Source organism: Tamandua tetradactyla, chromosome 14 (genome assembly GCF_023851605.1).
Source record: "Tamandua tetradactyla isolate mTamTet1 chromosome 14, mTamTet1.pri, whole genome shotgun sequence".
Lineage (NCBI taxonomy): Eukaryota > Metazoa > Chordata > Mammalia > Pilosa > Myrmecophagidae > Tamandua > Tamandua tetradactyla.
In genome coordinates, this window is record NC_135340.1 from 21934521 (window position 1) to 21961201 (window position 26681).

The window sequence follows — 26681 nt, forward strand, 5'->3', positions numbered from 1 at the left end:
ATTTTTATTGACTTTCTGGAAGAGGTAAAGATGACTGGGTGATGGTAATAAATAACCAGCTAGGGAAATTACCCAACAGGCAAAATTCAAGAGAGGAGCCAAACGTAAAACTGGCAGTTGCGGTTATGAGGAAGAGTATTTAGAATATTTCATAAAAGCTGAGAGATTAAGATTCACCAAATCCCCTACCCAAAGGATTTCTTCATTCGTAAGTATAGATGGCAGAGCATCAATCTATCTTTATCCTCACCAGCCAGTGGGCTGTTCTTTAATCATAAAGAGCCTTTGCTGACCTGGAGCCTTTGCTCCTGCTCTTCCAGCAAATTGAAGTATTTTTCCTACGGTTCTTCAGTGACTCAATATCATTCTTTTAGTCATCAGATCTGATCTAATGCCCTACAAAGATGTCCTCCTTGAATATTCTATCTGTAGTAGCCTCTAAGTTACTCATTACCCAGTTTACTTCTTTTATTGTCAATTTCTACCTGTAATTATTGAGTTTATCTATTTACCTTCAACATTTTCCCCATCTACCACCACCCTTAAAATATAAGTTCCATGAAAGCATTACTGTATCTTCAGTGTCCCAGACGATACCTGCACACACCGAGTGTTCAACATATATTTTTGGAGTGAATGAATGTGTGATGGATGAAAAGATAAGCAGAAAACTGGAGAAAATTCAGTGGCAGAAAGACAGATGGACAAAGAGAGCAAATGACCCTAGAAACAGAATTAATCCAGATAATAAATAGAAAAAAAAGTGTGAATCTTTTTTTTAATCTCTCAAAAATACTATATCTGGGGCAGATCACAGTGGCTTAGTAGGCATAGTTCTCATCTGCCATGCTGGAGACCTGGGTTCAATTCCCAGTGCCTGCCCATGCAAAAAAAAAAAAAAAAAAAAAATCCTATATATGGGGACGGGGTGGGAGGTGCAAGGGTTGTTCAGTAGTAGAATTCTCGCTTGCCATGCAGGAGATCTGAGTTCGATTCCCAGCCCATGGACTTCCCAAACAAGCAAAACTATAAAACCTCTAGGAGAAAATATTGAAGAAAGTCTTTGTGACCTTTGGTTAGACAGAGGTCTTAGACACAATACAAATAGCACTACTCATATGAGAAAAAAATTCATAAACTGGAGCTCATCAACATTCAAAACTTCCATTCTTCAAAAGCAACCATTAAAAAAATGAAAAGACAAGCCACAAGAGAAAATATTTGCAAATCATATATATTATAAATAACTAGTATACAGAATATATAAAAAATAACACAGTAAGAAGATAAATGATGGCTAATTAGCATACTAAAAGATGACCAAAATGATTAGTTATTAGGGAAATGCCAATTAAAACCACAAATGAGGTACCATTAAAAAAAAGTTCAAGATCAAAGTTCAGTGGGTAAGAGAAGTTCAAGTCAATCGAAGGAAACTACCAAAGTGAATTTTAAGTTCTTTAAGTAAATGATGTCCTCCTCCAATCAGTCTATCAGTCCATTTTATTCCTGTTTCTGGTCAGGGTGATTAAAAAGTTTTAGTGACAGATGGTGGCGATGCACAATTTTGTGAATATAATTAATGACTGTATCGTATAGCTGAAAGTCGTTAAAATGGGAAATTTTATGTTATATATGTATGTTACCACAATAAAAATTTTAAAATGGGCCAGCAGATGGAGAACATGGTGATTCTCCAAGCGTAACCCACAGAGCACGTGCAACAGAATCCTCTGGGCACCCCCCCAGACCTACTGAATCACAGTCTCCAGAGTTGGTGCCGAGGAATCTGGATTAAACGAGTTCAGAGGAAGGAGATGGCATGTACACTGGAGTATGTCCTCCATGAACCAAAGATGCAGATACACACACTCTGCAGACTAAACCTCAAATGGCTGAGCTTACTCAGGACTATCAAGGTGGAAAGCAGGAGCCAAGCACTGTCAACAGTTAAGAGTCGTAAACATTCTAGACATTAAGAAAGATGATAGGCTACTAGTAGTTACAAGTAGGAAGATTTTAAGTAACTTCCCCAATATAACAATGAATTTTATCTTTCTCATTTTCATTGTGTTTAACAAGGACATCCCAAATGCATATAGCTTTCTGCAGTTAGAAAAAAATGACTAAGAAACATGTTTAAACATGTGCCTTATATTTTCAGCTTTCAGAAAATAAAACGACTATTGGCCAAAGTGTGCTTTTCCTCACAGATACATTGTTTCCTTTCCAGAGTTATTGTTTTTAAATGATCATGTTTCCAGGGTAATAGCCAATGGATTCTGGGATGTGTTCCTGGCTTAAGAGTGGTAGACAGGTGCGATGCAAATACCCAAATATTCTTCTTGAATTACCAAGATAAAAAAGAAAAATTCAAGCCTCTCACAGTGACAACCGCAATTCACATTCCCGCAGAGGTTTGCAGTTCACAAGCCACTTTGCCGAGCATTTCTCACAGATCATCCTATCAACCCTTTGAGGCAGGCAAGACACACATTATTATCCCCATTTTACAAAATGGTATAAATTGTCCAAGGGATGGAGCTGGGTTTGAACTCTGAGTATTAGATCCACGGATCCTTCCAAAACACACAAATAATTAAAAATAATTTTTCCTCTTTGGAAATAAATCTCAGAGACAGATTTGATTGAAAAATGTTTTATTTGCAGTTTATATTATCAAATACTACAGCTGGCAGCAGCTTCAGTTTTCCTGGTGGACTTCAAGCTTTGCTTTCCTGGAAAACTAAAAACCTCCAGCTGTGAGAATGAGCAGATGAGGTTGGGGAAGTGAAACCACAGTGTGGATTAGGTGATGTGAAATGTAAATGCTTCACACAGCTGGGGCCTTGGCATAAGAATCGAACTCCGACTCACCTTTCAATCTCCAGGGATGCAGAACCACTCCTAGAAGCAAGTTAGACCGGCCCTCTGAGGTCTTCTTATAGGAGGGCTTGACTGTTCCTCTGCAGAGGAAGTGAGTGGAGATTCATAATTTAGGTCCAGGGCGAGGGTGTGTGTTTGTCCTCAGACACATCTCTCTGGAATGATTCAGAGCTATATCCTAGCTAGATACGGCTGAGAAGAAAAAGAAAGAACAAGTTAAAAAAACAATTGTTCACTAACATCTTCACTGCCCTGAGAACCCAAGAACATCATTCTTGGTACAAGTTGGGCTGAAGGGCAATGTGAGAGCATGCTGGTGTGCAGAAGTTACTTCTGAAATGGCCCACATGTGAGCAGAGACCAGCGTAACATGGAGTACAGTCACAGAAATATTATGTTGTTACAATTATTGTCTTTATCAAGCATATTTTGATTGATTCATTCAGAAAGTATTTACTGAGGTCAGACTTAGTGATAGGTATTGGTGTAGGCAGTTGGAATACAGCAGTGTACAAAACAGATGAAATCACGTTCTTTGGAAGTTTTATACTAATAGGGGAAGAGAGAAAACAAACAAATAAATATGTATGTGGCAGACATAGCTGTCATGGAAAAAAACTGAAGCAGGATAAAAGGATGCAGCTTGCAAAACACAAGTTAGTTTCTATTTTAAATCTGTTCTTATAAATGACCAAAAATTCATTTGACTAATATTAAAAGTTGTGACAGCTGAGGCATATTTCATAACGGTAAAGGGATCAATTCATCAAGTAAACATAGCAGTCTCTAATGTGTATGCACTAACAACAGAGCTTCAAACTACACGAAGCAAAAACTGTCAGATCTCAAAGGTCAAATAGACAATTCCACAATTATAGCTGGAGATTTTAGCAGTGTTCTCTCAATAATTAGTGGAAGAAGTACAGAAAATCAGTAAAGATATACATGACTGAACAACACTATCAATTAACTTGACCTGTTAAGGTCTATAGAACAAACTAGCCAACAACTGCAGAACACATTTCTTTTCCTGTACACATGGAATATACACTAAAACATACCATATCCTGGGTTATAACATAAGTCTCGAGAAATAAAAACCTAAAATTGTGAAACTGTAGCCCATACCAAACTCTGAAATCTGTTCTACAATTAATTGTTGCAATGTACTTTGAAATTTATTGCTTTTATGTATATAAGTTATTTAAATAGAAGGAGGAGTAACAGAGAAGATAGGATTTAACAAATGAGCATGACTGCTGAATCATTATATCGATATTTCTGTTGGTCTCCAGTGTCTTAGTGCAGCTAGAAGACAAAACGAAAAACCGTGCAACTGTAACCCATACCAAACTTTAAAATCTGTTCTACAACTACCTGCTTAAAAAATATACTTGAATATTTACTGCTTTTTTGTATATATGTCCTATTTCACAATTAAAAAATAGAAAAAAAGTCTTAATAAATTTAAAGTAACTGAAATCATACAGAGTATATTTCCTGACTACAAGGAACTTAAATTAGAAAAAAATACAAAAGTATCTGGAAAAATTCCTAAATGTTTGGAAATTAAAAACATACACTCTAAATAACCCGTGGGACAAAGGAAAAAGTGAAAGGAAAAGTAAATATTTGAACTGCATGAAAATTAAAACCCGGCACATAAAATCTGTGGGAAACCACTAAAGTAGGGCTTACGGGCAAATGTGTGACTTTAAATGCTTATATTAGAAAAAGAAGAAAGGTCTAAAATCAACAATCTAAGCTTCCACTTTAAGAAACTAGAGAAAAAAAGAGCAAATGAAACTTAAAGCAGAAATAAGGAAATAATAGACAAGAGCAGTAATCAATGACAGAAAATGAAAATGCCTAGGTGAAGTAGAAAATAAAGAAGCAATAAAAAAAAAAAAGAAACCAAAAATTGTTGTTGTTTTTTTAAATACAACAAAATTGGTAAAATTCTAGCCAGGCTGATCAAGAAAATAAGGGAGAAAACAGAAATCACTAACATAAGTAATGAAAGAAGAGAACTCATTACAGATAATAGAGAAATTAAAAGAAAAGCAAGAGAATAGTATTAAACACTATGCTGCTGCTTTAGGACAATTGCCTTTGTCTTGCAAACTAGAAGATATAAACAGCTATATTTCTCTGAAACTGCTTTTGAATGTGGTCTAAAATATTTACAATAATATTCTTTATACAACTTCTCAAGCTGGCAAAACTGAACACATTCATTAATGTGACCCAAAGATACAACCTTTTTGTAACATATAAAAGTTAGAAGCCAAAGCATATAAAGCATTATAATTAATATTTTAGTGTTCTATATGACTTAGAAACTAGCTAGGTATCCAACAATTTTCCATTACTTAACCCAATTTGATACCAATACAAGGCTTTAAAATACCTAAAGATCTTGGAATTATCTTAGACATACTGCATAATATAATTACTATTAAAATAAAGTTTATCAGAATAAGGATTCAAAGATTTGGTCAAACATAAATTTACGTTTTTCATAAGCAAGCATTAAGTGAAAGTAATGGTAACTTATTTGATCTGTAAACCTGCACAAGTTTAGGAGAAACATACCCAAGTATAATGAAAATGTATACTTGTATTATAAAGAATACTGATAAATCAGAGAAAACATATCTGTCTTTATTAAGCTAAAATTATTAAACTGGTCTGGTTTGCTCAAGATTTACCTTTAGGCGAATTTGGATTATTAACATGTTTCTGAGCTGGTTTAAGAATTTTTTTTAATCTAGCACATTTAAAGTTTTAGCAGTTCCATTTCCTTATTTTCTGGGAATTATAAGAATATTATACAAACATTTATTTATCTCATAAGCCAATCAGAACAGGGCTCTTTTAATTAGGAGATTTTCTATAGGTATAAAAGATCTACCTGGTCTGTAAGCAGCCCATGAGATGCACTCCTCTAGTGAAAAGTATACCTGATTCTGTTGTATGAATCCATCTGCCACCTCAGTGGAAAATCTCCCAACTGCTGAAAGATAATTTTTAAAAGAGAGAGGGGGATTAGGTAACAACATGCCTCTCATACAGATATAAAATGAATAAATGTGAAAGATTTTATTTAACATATTAATCAATGAAGGAACATATGTTATAACCTGGGGTTTGTCTCTCAAAGGTAAAAGCAAAAAAAGCACAAATTGATATGGTATAAAGGAATGTTAATGGAAACAAAACCAGCTCCTTCCACAGTGGTAAAGAGAAGTCAACTGAACTTCTACTGGACAGGACAGAATTTGCATGTCTACAGACCAGAATTATTTCCCACTGCTATCAGTTATCTACAGTTTACAGAGTTGTAAAATAGCTCCCACAGAATCAGAATCAGATAGACAACTCAATTTTCCACTGGAGCACAAGTTTTTGCCACAAAAGGGACACTACTGGGCAGCTAACAACGTGCGCGTTTTAGTTCGTCCTCCAGAACAACTACTGAATAACCAGAAACAGTACAGAACAGCTCCTGGGGCCACGTCAGTGACCAGACACACAGCGTACTCCAGTCTGGACCAGCTGAACCGGCTGCGAGCACCCCCCAGAACCGTGAGTTCCCAAAGCTGCGGCGGCCAGCGCCCCTCCCCCACAGGCCGCTTCCCAGAGGGGAAAGGAAAGGACTTTACCAGCAGCAGGAACTGGGCACAATCAAAAGCCAATTGTGGAACTAATTAACAAATTCTGACTACTAAAAATAGGCCCCCAGCTTAGGTGAACCTGATCAAAGCGGAGGTTGCTCATTTTTGCCCAGGCGCCAAGGGGGCAGGACTGACAGAAAAAGGGGGGAAAAAAAGAAGGAAACAGAGGGTTTTGTGGCTGTGTATTGACAAAGGCTTGACTGCCTCTGGATACAGTGGCAGGACTTTTCAGGCTGCAACTGCCCCAGGCATAGGCAGAAGTGAGCTCTTTTGGGGGCTTGTCCGGAGCTTGTGCCTTCCCCAGGGGAGGGTGAAGCCCAACTCAGGTGGAATCCCTCCATCAAGGAATTCAGACACCAGGGTTTGGTAATTTGAAGCCATTAAAACCAGCCTACAACCTCTCCTCTGTCTCCACCATGCCCCCAGCAGGGAGAGTTCACCAAAGTTAAAGGTACCGCATCATCTTATGCTGGTGAGACCTGCAGTCAGACAAGCACCTCACACAGGGCAAGATAAGAAAAACAGAGTCCAGAGACTTCACAGGAAAGTCTTTCAACCTGCTGGGTCTCACCTTCAGGGAAAACCGACACAGGTGACTCTTTCCTCCTGATAGGAGGCCAGTTTGGTCTGGGAAAATCTGGCTGGGGTCTATAATATCTAAGTAGACCCTCCTAAGTGTGGGAGGGGAGAAGGCACCATACAAGCAGGGAGAGAAACAAGAAAACAACTGAAAAATTCACCTCTGTTAAACAAAACTTAAGCTAAAGGTCCAGATAAAGCTGAACGGAATGTCAAAGAACAGATAGACAACAAATTCATCCAGCAAGAAAACCCTAGATAAAAGAAGTGAAAGCAATCTCCAGAATAAACTAATTAAGATAATTAAATGCCTAGACGCCAGCAAAAAAATAACAAATCACACTAGGAAAATTGAAGATATGACCCAGTCAAAGGAACAAACCAACAATTCAAATGACATACAGGAGCTGAAACAATTAATTCAGAATGTACGAACAGATATGGAAAACCTCATCAAAAACCAAATCAATGAATTGAGGGAGGATATAAAAAAGGCAAGGAAAGAACAAAAAGAAGAAACTGAAAGTCTGAAAAAACAAATCACAGAACTTATGGGAATGAAAGACACAGTAGAAGAGATGAAAAAAACAATGGAAACCTACAATGGTAGATTTCAAGAGACAGAACATAGGATTTCTGAACTGGAGGACGGAACATCTGAAATCCGACAAGAAACAGAAACTATAGGGAAAAAAATGGAAAAATATGAGCAGGGACTCAGGGAACTGAAAGACAATATGAAACGCATGAATATATGTGTTGTGGGTGTCCCAGAAGGAGAAGAGAAGGGAAAAGGAGGAGAAAAACTAATGGAGGAAATTATCACTGAAAATTTCCCAACTCTTATGAAAGACTTAAAATTACAGATTTAAGAAGTGCAGCGTACCCCAAAGAGAATAGACCCAAATAGACATACTCCAAGACATTTAATAATCAGAATGTCAGAGGTCAAAGAGAAAGAGCGGATCTTGAAAGCAGCAAGAGAAAAGCAATCCATCACATACAAGGGAAGCCCAATAAGACTATGCGCAGATCTCTCAGCAGAAACTATGGAGGTGAGAAGACAGTGGGATAATATATTTAAATTATTAAAAGAGAAAAACTGCCAACCAAGAATTCTATATCCAGCAATACTGTCCTTCAAAAATGAGGGAGAAATTAAAACATTCTCAGACAAAACATCACTGAGAGAATTTGTGACCAAGAGACCAGCTCTGCAAGAAATACTAAAGGGAACACTAGAGACAGATACGAAGACAGAAGAGAGAGATGTGGAGAAGAGTGTAGAAAGGAAGACTATGAGTAAAGGTAAAAAGAAGGAAAATTAGATATGACATATAAAATCCAGAAGGTAAAATAGTAGAAGAAAGTACTACCCATGCAGTAATAACACTGAATGTTAATGGATTAAACTCTCCAATCAAAAGACATAGTCTGGCGGAATGGATTAAAAAACAGGACCCATCTATATGCTGTCTCTACTCAAAGGACACGAGGCCAAGGACACAAATGGACATTTACACACCAATGTTTATAGCAGCATTATTAAGAGTTACCAAGAGATGGAAACAGCCAAAATGTCTGTGCTGGTTTGAAAGGATATATGCCCCCTAAGAAAAGCCATGTTTTGATATAAATCCCATTTCTTAAAGGTAGAATAGTCTCTATCCAATGTTGTGTATTTGGGACTGTGATGGGATCATCTCCCTGGTTGATGAGATTTAGTTAAGAACGGTTGTTAAACTGGATTAGGGGATGACATGTCTCCACCCATCTGAGTGGGTCTTGATTAGTTTCTGAAGTCCTATAAAAGAGGAAACATTTTGGAGACTCAGAGAGGGCAGAGAATGCTGCAACACTACAAAGCAGAGAGTCCACCAGCCAGCGACCTTTGGAGATGAAGAAGGGAAATGCCTCCCGGGGAGCTTCATGAAACCAGAAGCCAGGAGAGTAAGCTAGCAGATGACGCCGTGTCTGCCATGTGCCCTTCCAGCCAAGAGAGAAGCCCTGACTGCGTTCGCCATGTGCCTTTCCAGATGAGAGAGAAACCCTGAACTTCATCTGCCTTCTTGAACCAAGGTATCTTTCCCTAGATGCCTTTGATTGGACATTTCTTTAGACTTGTTTTAATCGGGACATTTTCTAGGCCTTAGAACTGTAAACTTGCAACTTATTAAATTCCCCTTGTTAAAAGCCATTCCGTTTCTGGTATATTGCATTCCAGCAGCTAGCAAACTAGAACAATGTCCATCAACAGACATTTGACTAAACAAACTGACATTTACATAAGATGGAATATTATGCAGCTGTAAAACAGAATAAAGTTATGAAGTATGTAACAACATGAATGGACCTTAAGGACATTATGCTGAGTGTGATTACCCAGGAACAAAAGGACAAATACTGTATGGTCTCACTGATATGAACTGACATTAGTGAATAAACTTGGAATATTTCCCTGGTAACAGAGACCATCAGGAGATAGAAATAGGATGAGATATTGGGTAATTGGAGCTGAAGGGATACAGATTGTGCAACAGGACTGAATATAAAAACTCAGAAATGGACAGCACAATACTACCTAACTGTAATGTAATTATGTTAAAACACTGAATGAAGCTGCATGTGAGAATGATAGAGGGAGGAGGGCTGGGGACATAAATGAAATCAGAAAGAAAGATAGATGGTAAAGATCAAGATGGTATAATCTAGGAATGCCTAGAGTGTATAATAATAGTGAAATGTACAATGTACAAATTTTAAAAATGTTTTGGCATGAGGAAGAACAAAGGAATGTCATTATTGCAGGGTGCTGAAAATAGATGATAATTAATACTTTAAAATGCCACCTTATGTGTGAGACTAAAGCAAAAAATGTTTATTTGGTACAAAATTTATATTTTGACTAGAGCATTTCCTAATATAACTCATGTAGATAGTTTGATTGAATGTCATAAGTACTTGGAATCTCAGGTAGGATATGAGATTTTGTTGGTTTGTCCAGAGTGATCCCCCGATGAATCCCAGAATAATCTGATCAGTGACTGGAAAAGTATTTGCAAGCCCCCTTCAGGGAATGGTGAGAGTGGGGAGAAATTCAACTTCCCCAAGTTGAATTCTTGATAATCTCACAAGCAGTGTGGACAACCAAAGCTATAGGCTGAGCCCCCAGTCTTGGGGTTTGTTCATATGAAACTTAACCCCACAAAGGATAGGTCAAGTCTGCTTAAAATTTAGGCCTAGGAGTCACCCCCAGGGGAGCCTCTTTTGTTCTCAAATGTGGCCTCTCTCTCCAGCCAACATGACGAGCAGTCTCACCACCCTCCCCCTCTCTGCGTGGGGCATGGCTCCCAGGGGTGTGGATCTTCCTGGCAACGTGGGACAGAGATCCTGGAATGAGATGAGACTCAGTATCAAAGGACTGAGAAAAACCCTAGAATGAGCTGAGAATTAACATCAAGGGATTGAGGGAACCTTCTCAGCCAAAGGGGGAAAAGTGAAATGAGACTAAGTGTCAATGGCTGAGAGATTCCAAACAGAGTCGAGAGGTTATCCTGGAGGTTATTCTTATGCATTAAGTAGATATCACCTTGTTCAAGATGTAGCGGAGAGGCTGGAGGGAACTGCCTGAAAATGTGGAGCTGTGTTCCAGTAGCCGTGTTTCTTGATGATGATTGAACAATGATATAGCTTTTACAATGAGACGCTGTGAATGTGAAAATCTTGTGTCTGATGCTCTTTTTAGCCACTATATCAACAGAAGAGTAGAACATATGGAATAAAAATAAATAATAGGGGGAACAAATGTTAAAATAAATTGTTTGAAATGCTAGTGGTAAATGAAAGCGAGGGGTAAGGGGTATGGTATGTATAATCTTTTTTTTTCTCTGTTATCGTTTTATTTCTTTTTCTGTTGTCTTTTTCTTTTTCTAAATCGATGCAAATGTTTTAAGAAATGAATATGCAAGTATGTGATGATATTAAGAATTACTGATTGTATACGTAGAACGGAATGATATCTTAATGTTTTGTTAATTTTTTTAATTAATAAAAAAAGTTAAAAAAAAAAAAAAGGGACACTGCTCCTCTGAGACTAAGAGAGGAAATAAGGATGAACATCAATAAAGTTTGTGATACGGACAAGAAATTAAGGAAGTTCTTCTCTGACAGTCTCTTTTTTTTTTTTTCCTTTAGTGAAACAGAACACGAGGCTGTCTGCTACAAGTTAAAGGAACTGGTTGCTGTGAAAAGACTCCATACACAAAAATATCTTAGACCAGCCTTACCATAGTGACTTTCATGTTTCATTAAAAGTGGCCATAAAACACAAATCAGTCATCTGGAAGCCTTTCACTGCCTTGGCACATGTGAATCCTCTGGAGAGTGTGAGAGGCTGAGTCTGGGAATCAATCACTAGACAATTTAGGAAACACTGCTCTAGCATATTTTAGTTTGTGGGGTTAGCTAGCAGAACCCTGAAGGAATAAAACCCAAGACTGGTGAGTTCTGAAGGATCCTTGGATCTTGGTCATAAAAGGAAGGGACTAGAAAAGGAAGGGCCCTGGTGGAGACCTTGAAACAACTTCACTTGGTGCACTATGTGTTTGGTGGGAAAAAAAGGAGATGCTGACAAGCCTGAAAGCAGATCTGTAGGGCGAGAGAGCTAGATGGTGGAACAGCGAAGCTCACAGAAAAAAGCCCCAAAGAAGTTAAGAGGAAGCCACTGAAGCCAGAAGCTAAAAGGAATGAAACCCAGGAGAGAAGGACTAACACCACCATGTGCCTCACTATCTGACAGAAAAGCCCAAGCTTGGTAGTAGGTGGTCTTCAGAAAACATATCATCCTGTTGACACCTTAATTTGGACATTCATCATGGCCTAGGAATTGTAAATTTATAAGCTAATAAGTCTTCATTGTTAAAAGCCAGTTCATATCTGGTATATTGCCTTTTGTCAGTGTGCTAGTTTGAAAGCATGTATGGGCCCTAGAAAAGCCATGTTTTAATCAAAATCCCATTTCGTAAAGGCAGAATAACCCCTATTCAATATTGTATGTTTGAATCTGTAACTGAATTATCTCCCTGGGGATGTAGCCCAATCAAGAGTGGTTGTTAAGCTGGATTGGGGGAGATGTGTCTCCACCCATTTGCGTGGGTCTTGATTGGTTTACTGGAGTCCTATAAAACAGGAAATATTTTGGAGTATAAGAGATTCAGAGAGAGCAGAGAGAATGCTGCAGCACCATGAAGCAGAGAGTCCCTCAGCCAGCGCTTTGGAGATAAAGATGGAAAATGCCTCCCAGGGAGTTTTATGAAACGGAAGCCAGGAAAGAAAGCTAGCAGATGACGCTGTGCTCGCCATGAACCTTTCCAGATGAGAGAGAAACCGTGACTGTGTTCGCCATGTGCCTTCTCATATGACAGAGAGACCCTGGACTTTATCGGCCTTCCTGAACCAAGGTATCTTTCCCTGGATACCTTTGATTGGACATTTCTATAGAATTGTTTTAATTGGGACATTTTCTCAGCCTTAGAACTGTAAACTAGCAACTTATTAAATTCCCCTTTTTTAAAGTCATTCTGTTTCTGGTACATTGCATTCTGGCAGCTAGCAAACTAGAACAGTCAGCTTTAGCAAACCAAAACAGTGATGTACACAATGTAGATGGGGTGGGGAGAGAAGGATGAGTGTTTTAGTTTGTTAAGCTGCTGGAATGCAATATACCAGAAACTGAACAGTTTTTAAAAAGGGAATTTATTAAGTTGCAAGTTCATAGCTCTAAGGCCATGAAAATATCCAAACTAAGGTCCAAGAAGGCAGATGACGTTTGGGGTTTGTCTCTAAGCTGGAAAGTTACATGGCAATGTCTGCTAGCTTTTTCAACAGCTTCCATGGGGCCATTTTCTTTTTGCATCTCCAAAGGCCTCTGGCTGTGTGGGCTCTGTCAGCACTAAAGCTTTTTCCAAGATGCTCCCTCTTAAATGGCTCCAGTAAGCAACCCCATCTTGAATGGGTGGAGGTATATCTCCATGGAAACCATCTGATCTAAAGTTAACAGCCACAACTGAGTGGGTCACATCTCCATGGAAACAAAAAGATCCCATCCAGCAATATTAAATGAGGATTAAAGAGCATGGCTTTTCTGGGGTACATGACAGTTTCAGATAGGCCAATAGGGGAAAAAGAACCAGGAGGAAAAGACTGTAAAGGAGGACAAGCATTTTTTAAAAAGATAACTCTGTAGCAGAAATGGAAGATGAGAATAAGAATATCCAAGATATCAAATTTGAACAGAACTAGGTTTTTAGCAGAGTCTCCTTCAGTAAATGCACAGCCTATTAGAAAACAACCATCAGTGAATATCCAGAAAAGAAACAGGGATGGGGGAAGAGGGCAGAGAAAGAAGGGAATTGCTTTCTTTTACCCATTGATTCTATGACAGAAAGTGTAATTAAAAGTGTAGCACAGCCTAGTAGAGGTGGGGCCTAGAGACCCAGTCCTCAAGGCCAACATTAAGTGGTTCCAGAAAAGCCTCTCAGCAGTGAACAGAGAGAAACACTTCAATCTAGCCTAGCTAAGAAAGGTAATTTGTTAACTCAGGTAACTAACATGGAAAGCACCTGATCACAGAATGGATCACAGAAACTCAAACGACTTAGATACTCTTTCTTTATCTCTTTTCCTGGTCTTATTCTCTTATTTCTCTTCCATGGGCGCAGAACTTGGCCACCAGGCGCCTTCACTGACATCCAGGAACTAAGGATTAAATACAAACCAGAAGCCCACTAGATCCTCTATCTGGACAGCAGTTATCAGCGGATTCTAAAATCATTAAGCAAAACGCACATAGGAAACTTTCTAATGGAGAGGTCTGACTGCTGACCCCATCTGAACCCATTCGTCAGTGTTGGGCATCAATGACTTCGCCGACGCCAGACGCGAGGTGCCCGGTGCTGCGATGCGCTCGGGGCACACCTGCGACCAATAAAGCTGGCACGCCTAAAAAGGTGAACTGGAATCTACTGAGGCCTTTAGATCTAATCATTAAATTTCGGGAAACAGTGGAGGAGAGAGAAATAAATTAAACGACATCATGAAATCAGCCAAATGCAGGATGTGAAATTCCACCGGGTAAATGTTTTGTTCCCACAATAAGGAAAAGAAATAGCGGGAAAATCGTTAGAGGAGAATAGAGACCTAAGACTCACAGCAACCAAAAAAAGGTGGGATCCTGGCGACAACCAACCACAGCAAGGCATCTTTGAAACAAGCAAGGGAATCTGAATGTAGACTATATATTAAATAACTAAGGGATTACCTTAACTCTTCCAGTTGTGATAATGGCGGGGTGCTTATATCTTTTTTAAGTACTCATCACAGGAAGTGGTAGTGGTGAATCGACTTGCGCTAAACGACTCGCTCCTTGCTCCGCCCGGCCCCCTTAGGGCGGCAGCCGCCTCGCTGACCTCACGTCTCCCGCTCGCCTGAGTCCTCCAGCGAACCACACGCTGAGGGAGACAGCCGCTCTCGCCGCTCCCGGCATGCTCCGCGGCTGAAGCCTCTCGGGCCTGGGTCTGGAGACCCGCACCCCTACCCAAGGTGCGCCAGGCGCTCATCTGCATATCCCGTTCCATAGGTTAAACCCTACAGATCATTCGCGGCCAGGCACGGCCTAATGATCATGGGTGCAACAGTGCGAGCCTCGCGCTGTCATTCCTTTTGACCGAATTTCCCTAAACGCTTTGAGGTCGGTGGGAAGGCAGAGATTTGTTCACCATAAGTACAAGAGAGGAGAGATCTTTCCGCCATATATATTTGCGGAAAAACGCAGTATGTGTTCGCTTCAGCAGCATATATACTAAAATTGGAACGATACAGAGATTAGCATGATCCCTGCGCAAGGATGACACGCAAATTCGTGAAGCGTTCCGTATTTTTTTGCGCTTTTGCTGGTTAAAATCAAGGTAACGGTGGATTTCAGAAAGCTGGGTGTAGAAATTTCTCGGTGTTGTAAGGTTCTCCATCCTGTTTTGGAGTCTGAGGGGCATATCCTTCTCGACTGCCGCCCAAAACACGGCAGTAAATTAATTAAGTCACCAAGTTAATCCCATTATCCTGACTCGAGAGCATGCCTTCACGGGTTAACATGAGTTTACGGTTCGAGCACTTAAAAAAGTTTATATCGCTGAGCCCATCCGATTTAAAACAACACTTCTGAGCGCCTTAGAGGTCTACAAAACCGGTATGAGAAAGAAGACTGCTTCTAACAGGTTTCCTTGGATTCTGAAACTCCAGAATCGTCAGCCACCGGCAAAAATTACTGATCTTATCTGATAACGAGCACTTGGAAACAGTCTCTGACTTTGTGCAGACTCCTAAGAGAAAAGACGCTACACAACCAGGCCGAAAATAACCACAGAATGTCACAAAGTAGGCACCAAGAGGTGTGCACTAACATTACTTCCCTTCTTTACTAAAGACTCATTGAGCAACTGTCACGAGCCAGGCAGGCTTGTAGTGAATAAGGGCCAACCTGCCCGGACCTCTAGTTTTTGTCGATGAAGGAAGGAAACAAGATCATAAATATTTCAGAGGTTATAGTTCAATGAGGAAATTGCAAGTTGATGTTTCCTCTTTTCCGAGATATATAAAAAACGACACGTGCACATAAAACCTATGGCCAGAATATCACAGCTTGAGTATTAATTAGATGCTAAACATATTGCTTTAACATGTATCTTTTCCCCAATGATAAACGGCAAAGGACCGATGTTCAAGGAAACCAAGTAAAATGTAAAGCATCATGTGAATCTCTTAACTGTATCAGCCCACAATTATAACACACATACTGCCGAAGCAGGCGCCGGGGTTGTTCCACTAGGTATATAAAGCACATAAAGCATGGCAGCGTCTACTCTCTTGTACGTATGATGAGCAAATCTCCGCTTTCCCATCGACCCTCAAAATGTTTAGGGAAATTGTATCAAACGGAAAGACATCCTGAGGCTCCCACACTTGTGGCCGTGATCGCTTGGCAGCTCCTAGCTGCAAATGACCTTTCGGGTCTAACCTATGCGAAGGGATATGCAAATGAGCGTCTGGGGCACCTTGGGTAAGAGCGCGGGTCTCGGGACCCAAGCCATAGATTCTCCGGCCCTGGCGCTTCGGCCGCGGAGCATGCCGGGAGCCGCGAGTACGGGCGGCGTCCATCCGTGCGCGGTGCCCTGGAGGACCTAGGCGATCCCGAGACGTGCGGTCGGCGAGGCGGCTGTGGCGCTTGGAGTACGACGATACAGAGGTGGCAGGATGGTCCGCCGAGGTCGACCTGACCAGGCGACGTCCCTCCGAAGTCTGCAAATTGGCAGGCCTGCTGCGTTAACCAAAGCCTTTGGTGGATGGAACTTGCCACCCATATTTAACCTATGATACGGTGACCTTGCGCCAGTTCCAGAAGGAGCTGCTGAAGCGAACCCAGCCTCCAGCTCTAGGGGTGGTTCCGCCCAGTGACCCGACGGCTTCAGTTCAGGAATAGGTGGCGCACACTGAATGCCGCGCTGGATCCCTTGTGCCTTCGCGCAGGTGTTTCTGGGCCTGAGTCCTGCTGCACCCGCGCGGGTAAGGTCGGGCGCTGGGGGATCTACGCCTCCCGCTGTGGCTCCTGCGAGGTCAGCTTGGGGCTTGGCCCGGCCACAGGCCACCTGGCCAAAGCACGGAAGGGCACGCTTAGGCCCGCTTGTTTGAGACCTGAGAGGTGAATTTAAAGAATTAGATCTGTTCATTCAGAGTTGAATTGGCGAATCATTTTTGTACTTCAAACCTCGCCTTCACCCTAACCCTAGCCCATTTATCATACAAGCGCGCAGGAGAGGTCTTATTTGCAGGAAATAATCAAATAAGAGTGATAACTATTCTGATTTTAATTACAGCGAAAACCATGCTGTCATAGCATTGTGTATTGTACATACTCAGTAATAAAGGCCAAAGGTCAAAGCTTATGGGGTTGATGTGGTTACACATTCCATGTACTGAAGTAAAGTGAAGGACAAAGGTTTGCTGCATTATATTAAAACGGTACCCTTAATAAGAAATATAGCATGCTTCTATTCCGTTCTTCTGTGTCATCCTACACCCCTCTCCCCCAACCATGATGGGCTCTTCTTAAGTAAAAAGCTGCTGAGGATCAGCTTTGAGGAACCTTTCAATTGTGCCCAGTTTTCTGATGTGTCAAAAGAAAACAGTGTGAAATCATATAAGAATTTCTGGCATTGCTGAGATAAGCATAGAGAAGGGAACAGAAAATGTTCAGTGATTACTACTAAATCTATCTTTCTCTGTGTTTATATTTACAATTCTTTCATTTCTTTTCAAAAGAAATGAAAGAATTATGTTCTCTGCCTTTTCCCCACCTTTAAAAAAAAAAGTGAAAATGACTCAGATATTGAGTTAAATTGCCCAATTAGAAATAAAATATATCTTGTTAATGTTTCTTCTAATGGCTTGTCTTTCCAATAAACCATTTCTAACTCCTAAGCTATTAAAAAAATAGTAAATTGATGTTTAATTTTTATGATTTGAAGAAATATATGGATTTGTATGTCAAGAATGTATGTTTGTTGTTTACAATAAAAATATTTTTTTTTTAAAAAAGAAATATATGGAAACCCTTTCATGTTCTCTCTTTTAAAATCCTTACTACTCTGTCGGTTTACTAAAGGATACATGGTTAGAGGAATCTGTAATTGGAAAGATGGTTCCAGGGTCATGAATTTGATGTCTCTACACATCATAAGCCCCTTTAGAGTCAGGCAACACTCCCATATGGCCACCTGATAAGAGTGATAAAAAAAAAAAAAAGACCACCTTTTTTATTTTGAAAAGAAAAAAATGTTTAACACATAGGGAAAAAAAAAAAGGTTGGTAGTAGATCAAGCCCTTTGAGGGAAAGGAAAAATCTTTATAATTGTGCTAAATTATCAGATGTTTACAGAAACAGCAAAAAAAAGCTTAATTTTAGAAAGGACATTAATGAACAATGTGGTGCTTAAAGGGCTAGAGCAGAATTTTTCACAGGTAATTTTCATATGACCCCTTTTAAAACAAATCTTCCCAGACCTCCACTGTTGCTTAAATTACCTGTACTATTTGGTTATTTAAATATAAACAAACAAAACTAGGCACAAACTCTTTATTATTAAAGCTGTTCTACAACTCTAAAACCAAAGCAGATTTACTAATTAAATACAAAACTAAAAAATAAATTAATTAAAATAAACATTAAATTATTGCAGTAGGTGATGTGTCTGAAACTGAATCATAATTTTTGGGTGTGAGCGTGGAAAGATGTAGCCTTGGGTTCAGTTCTATATTTAATCTGTTTCTATGTTTTGACTAATACAGAGAATACCAATTTGCATAAGTATGTTATAAAAAAACTGAATCTTTATTTACATCTGAATTGTAGAGCTACTGGAACATATATTTTTTTCATATTTTAACATCACTGAAATCAGAAGGCATATTACAATCAATACAGTCATCAGCAGCCATTTTTTTCACATTTTAACATCTTTGAAATCGAGATAAGCACACAAGATAGGAGTCAATGAACTGAGGTAGTTTAGGAAAATCATTCTCATACCTAAGCAATATTGCGAGTAAGCTATCCTTCAATGACAATATATTACTTGAGGACTCTGTAAATACATATTATTCACTTCAGGATGAAGTTAGTAAAACAGTAGCATTCAAATGATATATATTTGTCTATATATCTATAAACAGATAGATACATCCATATTTCAGCAAAATCAAATCTTGCTGAAATTTGGAACAAGATTACCTAAAGGTCTACGTTGTTAGAAATATATATATATATATATATTTTACGATAGATAGATGATAGATAGATAGATAGATAGATAGATAGATAGATAGTTAGATAGATAGATAGATAGATAGATAGATAGATAGATAGACAGACAGACAGACAGACAGACAGACAGACAGACAGACAGACAGACAGACAGACAGATAGATAGATAGATAGATAGATAGATAGATAGATAGATAAAGAAGAAACTACCCAAAGGATTGTGGGAAGATGGCAGACTGGGGAGCTCCAGGTCCATCCCTCTGCCAGAACAGCTATTAAACTGGAGCTGTCTGAGACAACGATTTTGAAACTCCAGGGGCTAGTAGAACACTGTACAGGGAAGAACAGAAGGAAGGCTGAAAAATTAAAGCAAGGAACAATAAATTGCTCTCTCTGGGCAGCAGCTACCTGCACCCAACCCCATTCTCGCAACAGGCCACTGCAGGGTCCAGCAGTGACTCCTCGTTGGTGACAGGAAAGGACCTAAAAAATGCTCTTCCCTAAGATCAGGGGTGGGAACAGATGATCACTTATCAAGGCTTTTGATTAGCAAATTTGGATTGCTGGGGGCATGGCTCTGAGGGCAGCCATTGTACCAAGCCTCCCCAGAGTGGGATGGAAACTAAAAGGGCTGTGGAAACTAAAACAGCAGAAGGGCTGCATTTGCTGGGTAGGCCAGGAAAGTTAGCTTTAGGATCTGTCATGGAAGTTCTTAGTGCCCTCACTGATACCATCCCCAGGGCACCTTGGAGCCAAGTCTGTGTGTCCTTCATCAATTCCTGGTTCTGTTTTGGCTGGGAGACTAACTTGGAAAAGCCGTTTCTGAGATTCACCACCTCCTAGAATTTGCCCTCAAAGCCAAAGAAGCTTGAAACAACAAAAGGAATATAGAAAAAGGACAACAAAGACCTGCTAGCAAACACCCTGGAGAGGGAGAGCTGTCTCCTGGGAAACAGAGGGACCAACCCAATTCCTGTAAACAGGGGAACTCCAAAACACCTAACAAGCAAAAGAACAAGACATAGGCCTAGAGAGACAGGTAAAACTCTGCACTCTGCATTTGCCTTTGGCAGACCTTCCTGATAGGAGGATTGAAGCTCAAGAACATCTCTAGCCTATCACCGGCTGGTTATGACTAAGAAGCACACATCTCAGAGGTTAGATCCCAGAATTAACATTTTAAAATATTAAAATACACAGTGTGCAATAAGAGAGTACAAGACAAAGAAACAGGAAATGATGGTCTGTCCAAAGGAAGAGAATAAAAATCCAGAAAATACAAATGAAAAAGATGAAAATGTGGGTACCAAACAAAGCCTTTTAAAAAAATATTAAACATGCTGAAGGAGATGAAGGAAAATACAGAAAAAGAAATATAAGATATCAGAAAAGCTGTGAATGGACAATTGAAGTTGAAGGCCACAATGACTGAAATTAAAAATTCCCAGGAATATTTCCATAGCAGGTGGGAGCTGGCAGAAAAAAGAACGAGTAAAAGCAAAACAAGATACTTGAAAAGAGTCAGGCTGAGAAGCAAAAAGAAAAAATAATGATTAAAAGTGAGAAAAGCCTAAGACACTTCTGGGACACCATAAAGTACACCACTATAAGCACTGTGGGAGTCCCAGAAGGAGAAAAATGAGAGAAAGGGGAAGAAGGAATATTCAAAGAAATAATGACAGACAACTTCCCAAACTTAGTGAAAGACATGAATATGCACTTCCAAGAAGTCCAGAGAACACCAAACAGGATAACCATGAAGAAAAACAAACCCCATCCAATACTGATCATACTATCCAATGCAGAGGACAAGGAGACAGCTCTGAAAGTTGCAAAAGAAAATCAGTGTGTTACTGTAAGGGAGTCTCAATTAGATTGACTTCTGATTTCTCATCAGGAACTATGGAGGCAAGAAGACAATGAGTTAAATACTTAAAGTTCTGAAAGAAAACAACTGCTAGCCAAGTATTTTATGTCCAGTGAGACTCTTTTTTAAAAATGAGAGAGAGAAATGCTCAGATAAAAGCTGAGGGAGTTCATCACCATTTGACCTACCCTACAAGCAAAGACAAATGGAGTTCCTCAGGCTGAAAGGTAAGATCAGTATACAGTGGTTCAAAACAGCATAAAGAAATAAAGACCTGCAGTAAAGGTAACCATTTAGGTAATTATGAATGCCAACATTACTGTATTGTATTGTTTGGTATTGTATTGTATTGTTTGGTATGTAACTCTGTTTCTTACTTCCTACAGGGGCTAAAAGGCACATGCATAAAAAGTAATGTTAAATCTATGTTCTTGGACATACAATGTGCAAAGATACAAGTAATAACAAGTAAAAAAAAAAAGTTGGGGGTGAGGGGACAGAGAGGTATAGGAAAAGGATATGAGCATGCTATTGCAGTTAAGTTGATATCCAACCAAATATTATTGTTACATATTTAGGATGTTGACTTTTACCTCTTTGGTAACTGTTCTAGTTTACTGGCTACTAGAATGCAATATTCCAGAAATGGAATGGCTTTCTAAAGGGGGAATTGAATAAGTTGCTAGTTTATAATTCCAAGGCTGTGGAAAAGTCAAATTAAAGCAAGTCTAAAAAAAATAATGTCCTAATTAAGGCACCAAGAAGAGGTTACCTTCACTCAAGAAAGGCTGATGAAGTTCAGGGTTTCTTTCTCAACTGGAAAGGCACATGGCAAAAATGGTGATGTCTGCTAGCTTTCTCTCCAGGCCTCTTGTTTCATGAAACTCTCCCGGGGACATGTTTCTTCTTCACCTCCATAGGTCTCTGGTTGGTAGACTCTGTGGTTCTCATGGCTGTTTCTGTCATGGTTTTCTCATTGTTCTGAAGCTTTCTCCTAGATTCTTCCTCTTTTAAAGCATTCCATAAAAGTACTCAAGACCTACCTGGAATGGTGGAGTCACATCTCCATCTAATCAAGTTAATACCCACAATTGGGTGTGTCACATCTCCATGGAGATAATCTAATCAAGTTTCCAACCTACATTATTGAATAGGGATTAAGAGAAATGTTTGCTCCCACAAGATTGGATCAGGATTAAAACATGGCTTTTCTAGGATACATAAATCCCTTCAAACCTGCACAGTAACTACAAGAAAAATAGATGAAAAATATATCCAGAGAGATATTAGAAGGCCCTCAATATGGTACAACACACACACACACAAAATAAATATAGAAGTAGGCATTAATGGAAGTGAGGGACCAAAAAGATATGAATTACAAAATATAAATAGCAAAATAGTAGAAGAAAATCCTGTGTTATCAGTAGCAAGTTTAAATGTAAATAGATTAAACCCTCCAGGCAAAAGGCAGAGATTGGCAGAATGGATAAAAAAGCATGACCCAACTGTAAGCTGTCTGCAAGAGACTCACCTTAAAGTCAAAGATACAAGTAGGTTGACAGTGAAAGTATGGAAAAATATATACCCATGCAAGTTTACCCAAAAGAGAGCTGTGGTGGCTATGCTAGCATTGGACAAAAAGACTTTATGTCAAAAATAGTGACAAGGGACAAAGACGGTCATTACATACTGAAAAAGGAAACAATTCAACAAGAAGATGTAAAAATCATAAATATATAAGTGCCTAACAGCAAAGCCCCGAATATATGAAGCAATACAGATTTGAAAGGAGAAATTGATAGTTAACATTAATAGTAGGAGAGTTTCATACATGACACTCAGTAATGGATAGAACATCTAGCCAGAAGATCAATAAGGAAGTACAAGATTTGAATGATATTTTTAAAACAGCTAGAAATAATCAATAGACAAAAAACACCTCACCCAGCAAAACTAGAATATACATTCTTCTCAAGTGCACATGGGTCATTCTCCAGGTTGGACCATATGTTGGGTCACAAAACAAGACTCAATAAATTAAAAAATATTGAAATCATACAATGTATATTCTCAACCACAGTGGAATGAATTTAGAATTCAATAACAAAGGGAGAAAGGGGAAATTCACAAATATGTGGAAATTAAACAACAAGCTTTTAAACAATCAATGGTTAAGGAGAAAATAAGAAGTGAAATAAGAAATATCTTGAGGCAAGGGAAAATGAAAATACAACATACCAAAAAATATGAGTTGCAGCAAAGAAAATGCTGAGAAGGAAATTTATAGCTCTAAATACTTACATAAAAAAAAAAGGAAGAAAGACTATAAATAAGAAAACCAACTTCAAATCTGGAAGAACTAGAAAAATAAGAGGAAAATAACAAAAATTAGAGCAGAAATAAATGAAATAGCACCATGTTTACCATGAATGAGGCTTAAGAATGCAGAATTTCACAAAAGCCATTAGTAAATATTGAAAGTAACTAATTTATACCATTTCAAAATTAGACATAAATCAAAGTTTAATGTTATTATTTCAACTGTTATCTATTTAGAATATTCAAATTACTGTAAAATCTTTATTTTTACAGCATGTTCTGAAGGCATTTGGACTTTGTATAGTGGAAATACAGCATTTACACTATTCAGTCTGCCTGTGTTCATTTCTCATTAGCCCTAAAAGTAGGGCATTACTCAGTGGCATGTCATTTTTGTGATATAAAATCAAGGCATTGATTCATTAAATAACATTAGAAACTAACATCTTGGTTATTGAAAATGTTATTCGTATGTATATTATCACTAGGAAGAAAATTTTGCCTTCATAGACAAAAAATTCAACATGCGTATAGTGACAGACACTGGCCATTGCTGTCATTTAGATAGTAGGACATGCTAACCTACCAGCAGCCAGATACCCACACTTCACATTGATGGTGCCTTAGCTCAGTAAGGTTATGTTGCAAACGTAAATGAAAATTCGTATTGAAATCTCATGACAATGCTTAGTTAGAAGGCGATTATTCAGATGTTTGAGACTACTTATTTTAATATTTTAAGATTATCACCCTATAATTGGAGCAGAAGAGATACACATTGTGCAACAGGACTGATTGTAAAAATTCAGAAACAGATAACACAATACTACCTAACTGTAATACAATTATGTTAAAACACTGAATGAAGCTGAATGTGAGAATGATAGAGGGAGGAGGCCTGGGGGCACAAAGGAAATCAGAAGGAAAGATAGACACTCAAGACTGAGATGGTGTAATCTAGGAATGCCTAGAGTGTATAATGATAGTGACTAAATATACAAATTAAAAAATGTTTTTGCATGTGGAAGAATAAAGAAATATCAATACTGCAGGGTGTTGAAAATAGATGGTAATTGTTAGGTCCCAACCCCCTTGCTTAAAAACCACCCGCATGAGGACCCAGTGGCGAGCTCACAACTCCCTACCTGGAGTTCTGTGAGCTCTGCCCAGGAGCGCAGGAATAAACTCGCTCACTCTAAGTTTTTTTGGTCTGCCTCTTCTCTCTTTCACCTCCTAAGCCTTACAATAATTAATATTTTAAAACTTTAACTTATGTGTGAGACTAAAGCAAAAAATGTTTATTTGGTACAAAATTTATATTTTCACTATTGCATTTCCTAATATAACTTATGTGGACAGCTTAATTGAACACCATAATACTTGGAACCTTGAATAGGGCATGAGATTTTGTAGGTTTGTCCAAAGTGATGCCCCGATAAATCCCAGAGTGATTTAAACAGTGAATAAAAAAGTATTTGGAGGGCAGGCCACGGTGGCTCAAGTTCTCGCCTGCCATGCCAGAGGACCCGGGTTCGATTCCCGGTGCCTGCCCATGTTTAAAAAAAAAAAAGTATTTGCAAACTCCCCTTTGGGAAATGGTGAGAAAGGAGGAAAATTCAACTTCCTTAAGTGGAGAATTCCTGTTATTCTCACAACTTCCCCAAAGGGAGAATTCCTGATATTTGGGGACAACCAAAGCACTAGGCTGAGCCTCCAATCTTGGGGTTTGTTCAAAAGAAACTTAACCCCGCAAAGGATAGGCTAAGCCTACTTAAAATTAGGCCTAAGAGTCACCCCCAGAGAACCTCTTCTGTTGCTCAGATGTGGCCTCTCTCTCTCAGCCAACACGACAAGCAAACTCACTGCCTCCCCCTCTCTATGTGGGACACGACTCCCAGGGGCGTGGACCTTCCTGGCAATGTGGAACAGAAATCCTAGAATGATCTGGGACTCAGCATCAAGGGATTGAGGAAACCTTCTCGACCAAAAGGGGAAAGAGCGAAATGAGATAAAACAAAGTGTCAATGGCTGAGAGATTCCAAACAAGTCAAAAAGTTATCCTGGAGGTAATTCGTACGCGTTAAATAGATATCACCTTTTTAGTTAAGGTATAATGAGAGGCTGGAGAGAACTGCCTGAAAATGTAGAGCTGTGCTCCAGTATCCATGTTTCTTGAAGATGATTGTATAAGGATATAGCTTTCACAATGTGACTGTGTGGTTGTGAAAACCTTGTGTCTGATGCTCCTTTTATCTACCTTATCAACAGACAAGTAAAACATATGGATTAAAAATAAATAAATAACAGGAGGACCAAATGTTAAAATAAATTTAGTAGATTGAAATGCTAGTGATCAATGAAAGGGAGGGGTAAGGGGGTATGGTGGGTATGAATTTTTTTCTGTTTTCTTTTTGTTTCTTTTTCTGAACTGATGCAAATATTCTAAGAAATGATCACAATGATGAATATACAACTATGTGATGATATTGTGAGTTATTGATTATATAACAAGAATGGAATGATCATATGGTAAGAATGTTTGTGTTTGTATGTGGTTATGTTTCATAAATTAAAAAAAAGATTATCACTCTAATAAATAATAGAGGGGACAAAGGGTAAAATAAGTTGGGTAGATGGAAGTACTAGTGGTCAATGAGAGGGAGGGATTAGGGGAACAGTATATATAAAGGTTTTTTTCTTTTTATTTCTTTTTCTGGAGTGATGCAAATGTTCTAAGAAATGATCATGGTGATGAATACACAACTGTGTGATGGTATTGTGAGCCACTGATTGTACACTATGGATGGAATGTATATGTGTGAAGATTTATCAATAAAAGATTTTTTTAAAAAGCAGGTTTAACGTCTATACCCTGACAACTTCCTTACTGGTCTTGATTAGTTTACTGGAATCCTTTAAAAGAGGAAGCATTTTGGAGAAAGCTTCAGAACGACGACAGAGCTGCAGAGCCACAAGAGCCCATGCAAGCAGAGACCTTTGGAGATGAAGAAGGAAAATGACCCCAGGGGAGCCTTATGAAACAAGAAGCCTGAAGAGAAAGTTAGCAGACGTCACCATGTGCCTTTCAGTTGAAAAAGAAACTCTGAACTTCACCGGCCTATTTTGAGTGAAGGTAACCTCTTGCTGGTGCCTTAATTTGGACATTTTTATAGACTTGCTTTAATTGGGAAATTTTCACAGCTTAGAACTGTAAACTAGCAACTTATTAAATTCCCCTTTTAAAAAGCCTTCCATTTCTGGTATATTGCATTCCAGCAGCTTAAAAACTAGAACAGTAGGTATTTAATATTAACTGCTGAATTTATATGAAAATCAATGTGTTAGAACCCTTTCTGAGCAGCTTTAGATAAACATGTCATCAATTATTCCTGATTGCCCTTCTCTACCAACTTTATAATATCCTAACAAGAGATTAACGTTCACAAACTATAAGCAGTCCAGTACCATTGCTTTGGAA

The 26681-nt window shown here is 38.9% G+C and overlaps 1 protein-coding gene and 1 non-coding gene across 3 annotated transcripts in view; one reads left to right on the top strand and one right to left on the bottom strand.

The window, feature by feature from the left end:
* Window positions 1-14686, bottom strand: part of AKAP6 (A-kinase anchoring protein 6) — a 661506-nt gene extending 646820 nt beyond the window's left edge. Inside the window, exons 1-3 of one of the 2 annotated variants that reach the window (XM_077126982.1) lie at window positions 14461-14686; window positions 5850-5899; window positions 2878-3078 (exon numbers count right to left, since the gene is read on the bottom strand). The gene's annotated coding sequence lies outside the window, so the exon portion shown is untranslated. Of the gene's footprint in view, window positions 1-2877; window positions 3079-5800; window positions 5900-14460 lie in introns of both variants that reach the window. The other variant, XM_077126983.1, reaches the window with a different exon arrangement.
* A 290-nt stretch (window positions 14687-14976) lies between these two features.
* On the top strand, window positions 14977-15080 carry LOC143656604 (U6 spliceosomal RNA). The gene has a single exon (XR_013162521.1). It is a non-coding gene; the product is annotated as a U6 spliceosomal RNA (small nuclear RNA).
* The last annotated feature ends 11601 nt before the right edge of the window (window positions 15081-26681 follow it).